Source organism: Mesoplodon mirus (assembly GCF_964341445.2).
Source record: "Mesoplodon mirus genome assembly, chromosome: 11".
Classification (NCBI taxonomy): domain Eukaryota; kingdom Metazoa; phylum Chordata; class Mammalia; order Artiodactyla; family Ziphiidae; genus Mesoplodon; species Mesoplodon mirus.
Window position 1 is genome coordinate 59,270,966 of NC_138987.1, and position 7,142 is coordinate 59,278,107.

Here is a 7,142-nt window from a genome sequence, read left to right on the forward strand (position 1 = left end):
TCTTTTCCCACTTATTGTCTGTTCATTTTGCCATTATCTCTGTGAATGTTTTGGAAGCATTTGCAGCAAATGTTTTGTCTTGACCCAGCTTGTTCCTGTTACCCTGCATTCTTGGGCTTGGCCTTCTCCTTACTCTATCATTTGGTGAGAGCAGAATGAAACACTGCTGATAGCCACTCCTCCCAGAGAAACCCTTCTTGCTGGATCAGACCCCTCAGAGAACACCTTCTCACTGCATCAGAAATCTCCTCTTTTGGCTCTCAGTGTCATAGTTTTCTACCAGTAATGTGGACAATTGAGATGACAGAGAGCCCTTCCTAAAAAGGTAAAGGTCTTGGAAGCCTTTGGTTCAAAGTGCGTGGAGCTTAATCTCTGAGAATTTATGGGGTGTAGATGTCTCTCCTAACCGTCATCCTCCTTACTCCACAACATCAGCATTTGCACATTTGAGACTTGTACTAAAGAATATTTAACAACCCTGTTCCCCTTCACCTGGCAGCTTATTGGCTGGTTCCATGATATGTTCCAAGGGGACAGATTGGTTTGGACAGTAGAAAGCCTTTGCTATTCAGGAAATGGGAGTGGGGGAAATGGAGCCAGAAAGTGTTTCATGAGATGGTGAGAGAAGAAAGGGAGAAATACCCAAAGTACAGCTGACCTGCTTAAAAGCAGGACATATTTAAAAGACCCCAAAGACTGAGGCTTTTGTAACATGAGGGATGAGTATTAAAGCCAAAAGGTCCCTGCTTTCAAATAGGGATATTCCTAAACCTATCAAGCAAAGCAGAATCCACAACATTCGTTGTGCTGTTTTATTTTGCCTGTATTAATGTGTTGCTTTGTAATTGTTCTCAGGTTGCTTTTACTGTGTGTGTTTTGCCTTTATAGGTAAACTCCTCCTGGACAGGACCTGACTCTTCAGAAAAGTCCCCCCCACCAGAGGTGCCCATGTCAAGGCTGTGCTAGAGCAGAAGTTCAAGAGCAGTGATTAACCAACCACAGTTGAAAGCACAGAAGATATAACAATCAACATCCTGCATCTGAGAACTTTGTTCCAGACTAATATGTCATCCAACTAGTTCCTTTTCATAAGACAAGTATTGTCTGAAGGGTTCTGTGTGTGATTTTGAGGGGAAAGGACAGACGGAACAACAGAACTCAGGTCCCACTTTGCCTTATATCTGAGCCTGGGAAAGGGGGAAAAAAGTGAATTCTTCCCTGCGATGGCTGGGCAAGCATAGAGAAAGAGCCTTAAGATCCATAGTGGAAAGAGGCTTATCTGAGCCTTCCTTAGAGCAACTCAACTGTCCTAGTTTTAGCCTATTCCCATTCCTTGCCATTCCCACCTGTAATTCTGTCTTGGTAAGAACCCCACGCTGAATATTCTCAAAGTACTTTGTAGACTTTAATTAGTTCCGTGGGAAATAAGGCAAAACTCAAGCCTTCACTCTGCCAGCAGAGATGATGGTGGTGGGCATGGAGGGAAGACGAGGAGAGGATGGACAACTAGAGCAACCGTACAGCTTACTGAAGGCCACGTGGTACAGGAGGGACCGGGGTTCAAATCCCTGAGTTCCAAGTCGGTACAAATTCCTTAGCCTTCCAGATTCCTAAACAGGTAATGGGCTCATCCTATAAACCTACTTTGCTGGGGTGTTGTTGATGAATGCTAATAAACCCTATCCTAGATGATAGGTTTGGAAAATTGTTAAGGAAAGCATGTCATTAAGTCCATACTCACCCCCTCCTCGAGAAATAGCCCTGGAGGGAAGTGGGTGTTAGCCAGAAATGGAGGGCCTCCACTTCAATGGGATGACTGAGATTCAACAACAGGAGAATTTTTCCAACAGTGAGGGAAATCAAGGGCCTGTGTTGCAGGTGATGCTGGGGGGTGAGGAAGGCCTAAAATAGGTGACACATGGTCAGACGGTCTAGAAAAGATCATCAAGAAGTGATTGAATCCCACTCAAGTCATTGTGGATGGTTGCTTTCCTAAAATTTAGGACAGAATTTTGGTACTAGTTCCTTTCTTCCCTTTCTAAGAGCAGAAAACCTCTCGAGCCTGAGATTCTTCTGTGCTTCTCTAAAAGTATTTTGAGCTCTGAAGGCAGAGATCTAGTCTGAATCCATCTTTGTCACTTCCATCTCTTTGAACTTGAATTAGTTACTTAACTTCTCTAAACCTTGATTTACTCATCTGTAGAATGGGCCCAATAATAGTTCTTAACGCAAAGGTTTGTTATGAGGGTTAAATGCAACAATTCAGGTAAAGCCTTAGCACAAAGCCTAGCATGTAGTAAGCACTTGGTTCATTTTAGTTGCCATCGTGACCTCACTCTTTTCTCTGTATGGGTTATCCACTTTGGAGTTTACCCATCGTCCTTTCTTTGATTAATTTCTGATGGTCTCCCTGGCCTCTTGGCTATATTCTCCCATTCTTTTTTTTTTTTTTTTTTTTTTTTTTTTGTGGTACGCGGGCCTCTCACTGTTGCGGCCTCCCGCGCCGTGAAGCACACGCTCCGGATGCACAGGCCCAGCGGCCACGGCTCACGGCCCAGCCGCTCCGCGGCATGTGGAATCCTCCCAGGCCGGGGCATGAACCCGTGTCCCTTGCATCAGCAGGCGGACTCTCAACCCCTGCGCCACCAGGGAAGCCCTCTTCTCCCATTCTTAATCAATGAGAAGTCAGGGAATACTAATACCAAATTCTTTTTCATGTCATTTAGGACAAAGCAGAATTAGGAAGGTTAACCAGCTGCTGTAAAAAAGATTACATAGATTAACACAGCTCCACACACTAGATATGTTCTCATAAAGGCTATTAGTGGCTATTTTTATGTTGATTAATTTTTAGATGACTTTATGATTCTGAGGTAATATTCTCATAGAAACAAGAATCACTGTTAGGGGAAGAGAAGCTAATATCTGAATGTGAGACACCTTCCATGTCCAAGTCTAGTTGAATCCTCCCAATCACCCAGTAAAGAGGTCCTTATTATTCCCATTTTATGGGTTAAACAACTGAAACTCAGAGAGGTTAAATAATTCATTCAAAGTCACTTTTCCAGGGATGACGGAGCCTAAATGTGCATATAATTCTGGCTCCCAAACCAATCCATTTTCTACTACATCACACTCAAAGGAGCATTCCGATTTTGTCAACGGTCAAATCTATGTGCGTTTGTTTCCCACACAAATTCCAGAAGAACTTGATCAATCAGTTCACATGATCTTGAGTATTAATTTAGTTTTAAAATATTTCCCCTTATGATTTAAAATAGATATATATCCTCTTTAAGAAATTATCCACATTTCCTTCCATTAGTCTAGTCTGTCAAAAGATGACTGTTGCCAGGTAATAATGAGAACATATTATATGATTCTATTTATGTAAACTCTAGAAAATGCAAGCTATTCTGCAGCGACAGAAGTTAGGTCAGTGGTTGCCTGGGCAGGGTAGATGGCAAAGAGGCAACATTGTAAAGCAACTATACCCCAATTAAAAAAAAAAAAGAAACTTCTGAGGGGGACAAATATGTCTATTATCCTGATGCTGATTTTACAAATGTAAACTTATGTCAAAATTTATGAAAATTTAGAAAAGCTGACTGTATGTTAATAATCTATATGCAGAAGAAGTAATGCTGCATTAAAAGTAAAAACAGAGCACCAATTTCCCTCCATCTCACTGTGTATAAAACATATTGCCCCTCCTCATCTTGGAGCAGCCATGATGGAAGGCCTGGACAATGGTCCCAACTTATTCTCAGAGGGGGACTGTGGACGTAAAGCAATAAATGTAGATTTTCAGAGTGATGCTGCTCTACAGGTGGACGGACATTTCTGATGCTCTTAGTGAGAGAGATAAAGTAAAATTCACTGTTCACATAAAGAGTTCATTGCCAAATTTTAAACAAAATGAGTTTTCTGTTGTTCGACAACATTAGGAATTTATCTGGCTTCATGATCTCTTCGCTGAAAATGAAGACTATGCAGGTTATATTATCCCTCCAGCACCACCAAACCTGATTTTGATGCTTCAAGGGAAAAACTACAGAAACTTGGAGAGGGAGAAGGGTCTACGACAAAGGAAGAATTCACAAAGATGAAACAGGTGCTGGAAGCTGAGTATTTGGCAGTATTCAAGAAGACCATTGCAATGCATGAAGTGTTCCTGTGTCGTATGGCAGCACACCCTATTTTGAGGAAAGATTTAAATTTCCATGTCTTCTTGGAATATAATCAAGATTTGAGTGTGTGAGGAAAAAAATTAAAAAGAGAAACTTGAAGATTGCTTTAAAAAAATATGATTAAATCAGCAGATGGAGTAATTGTTTCTGAGGTAAAAGATGTAGATGATTTCTTTGAGCATGAACGAACATTCCTTTTAGAATATCATAACCGAGTTAAGGACGCATCTCCTAAATCTGATAGGATGACAAGATTCCACAAAAATGCTGCAGACGATTACAATAGAATTGGTACTTCATTATATGCTTTAGGAACTCAGGATTCTACAGATATATGCAAGTTTTTCTTAAAGTTTCAGAACTGCTTGATAAAACAAGAAAAATATTCAATAGATGCACGAATGTCAGCTGATGAGGACCTCAAACTTTCTGATCTTTAAAATATTACTTAAGACAATCTCAAGCTGCTAAGGATCTCCTCTATCGAAGATCTAGGTCACCAGTGGGTTATGAAACTGCTGATAAAGCACTGGATAAAGCAAGAGCGAAAAATAAAGATGTTCTGCAGGATGAAAAATGTCCCAACAATTATATTGTCAGAAATCTGAAAATATATCTGAATCTGCAAAACAAGAACTTATAATTTTTTTTTTTTTTTTTTTGTGGTACGCGGGCCCTCTCACTGCTGTGGCCTCTCCCATTGCAGAGCACAGGCTCCGGACGTGCAGGCTCAGCGGCCATGGCTCACGGGCCCGGCCGCTGCACGGCATGTGGGATCTTCCCGGACCGGGGCACGAACCGGTGTGCTCTGCATTGGCAGGCGGACTCTCAACCACTGCGCCACCAGGGAAGCCCAAGAACTTATAGATTTTAAGACAAGAAGAGTTGCTGCATTCAGAAAAAATTTAGTGGAACTGGCAGAGTTAGAAGTGAAGCATGCAAAGGGTAACGTGCAGTTGCTGCAGAACTGCCTGGCAGGGTTGAATGGAGTCACACAAGCCACACTCCACCTTCCAGTTATAAAGGGCTGCCTTCCTTCAGATCTGACTTTTTTTCTTAATGATGTTAGACATTTACTTACTGTTCACTGGAAAAAGAAAAAGAAAACGGTGATAAAGTGCATCTACTCTCCCTTTTTCTGAGAAACAATGGAGTGTTGCCGCCCACAGGTGCTGCGGACATGTGCTCCTGTGCCTGCGCCCCAGACAGTTGCTGATCATCGTGCCCTCCTCCTCTTTAGAAGCCCAAAGTTCTGTCTTTTTTAAAGTAGCCTCTATAACTGTGTTTATTTTATAAATAGTATTCCTTATGGCGGCCAATCTTATTTATCTTTAAGTAATTTCTGAAGTTTAACCCTTTCAAAATACGTTGTTCAAACAAGATAAGGATTGCCGTTACATGGTTTTGAATTTTGTTTTCAAAAAACACTGTATACCACCTTAGTTCACTCTTGTATCCTGGTAAAGCGTCTTAACCAGACTTATTTTTTTTTAATTTTTTATTTATTTTTTGGCTGCGTTGGGTCTTCATTGCTGTGAGCAGGCTTTCTCTAGTTGCGGCGAGCTGGGGCTACTCCTTATTGCGGTGCACGGGCTTCTCATTGTGGTGGCTTCTCTTTGCTGTGAAGCACAGGCTCTAGGCCCTCGGGCTTCAGTAGTTGCAGCACGCGGGCTCAGTAGTTGTGGCTCGCAGGATCTAGAGCGCAGACTCAGTAGTTGTGGCCCGTGACCTTAGTTGATCCACGGCATGTGGGATCTTCCCGGACCAGGGCTCGAACCCGTGTCCCCTGCATTAGCAGGCAGATTCTTAACCACTGCGCCACCAGGGAAGTCCCCAGACATTTTAAATTAATGAACATTTCTTAGAAGTTTTGGGACAGACTTTATGTAATCTTTGTAAGTATGATTTCTGTAGAAAAGCAAATGCAATAGTATGCTTGCCTTAAACTTGTAGACTAAACCAACTATTGTCAAATAAGCAGTGATAACAGTGAATAAAACAAGCATATTGCCTTCTACACACCAGAGCAGAGCTGCTCCATGTGGCTGTCAGCTGCCCAGGGGCAAAGGCTGCGTCTTTCTTGCTCTCAATCCCTAGCATCTAGTACAGTGCCTAGGACATAAGTTCTCAATAAATACTGAATGGAACTAGGTATTTCTTCAGGAATTTACACTTCGGGAATTCCCATAGAATTCAAATGTTTAAGCAGCTTGCTAAACATTTATCAGATTGCCCAAAGTGGAAGAGCTATGTCAAGAAGCTTAAGCTAAAAAAAAAAAAAAAGACAAAAAAAGAAGCTTGTGTAGAAGTCAGTTCTCAGTGGTTCCAATTTTATATTTAACCATAAAAACGTGGAGTGACACGGATTTGCTAACTGAAGTTGTTCTGATATCGACCAACTTTGTGAGTAGTACATGGAAGAAAGAACTTCTAAGAGAACTGAGGACTGATAAGAAGAACATCTATGAGAACAGCAAACGCTTAAGCAGCAGATGGTAGCCATGGGGTTAGTATCGTGATCTCATTAAAATATACGGATGGGAGTGTACATGTAATAGTGTATTCTCACATCTCACATCTCCTATTCACCCTCAACAGACAAGCTTCCCTCCTACTCTCCCCCACCCCCAATTAAAACCATCTAATGCGAACACCCACAACTTCCCTCCCTTTAGCCTCTAAACTTTATTATAACCACATAGCCTTTCCAAATCTCTTATATTAATTACAGGAATATATGATATGGCCTTACTACTTTTAGATCAACTTCACTTCTGTTCTCACCCCATCTCCTTCTTCCTTCACCTGTCCTTGACCCATGTTCTCATTTTCCTCACCCCAAATAAAACTTTCCTTGAATCTCTTTCCCCTAAAACCTCAATCCCCTTTCACTCTTCAACCCATCGTCTTTCCAAAGCTTCCTTCTCTGGCTTTTCCTTTCTCAGTTTATGG

General features: G+C 41.7%; 1 pseudogene across 1 annotated transcript; it reads left to right on the top strand.

The window, feature by feature from the left end:
- Window positions 1-3,728: 3,728 nt before the first annotated feature.
- Window positions 3,729-4,630, top strand: LOC309811953 (sorting nexin-6-like; annotated as a pseudogene). The gene has a single exon. The product of its transcript is annotated as a sorting nexin-6-like (transcript).
- Window positions 4,631-7,142: the final 2,512 nt, after the last annotated feature.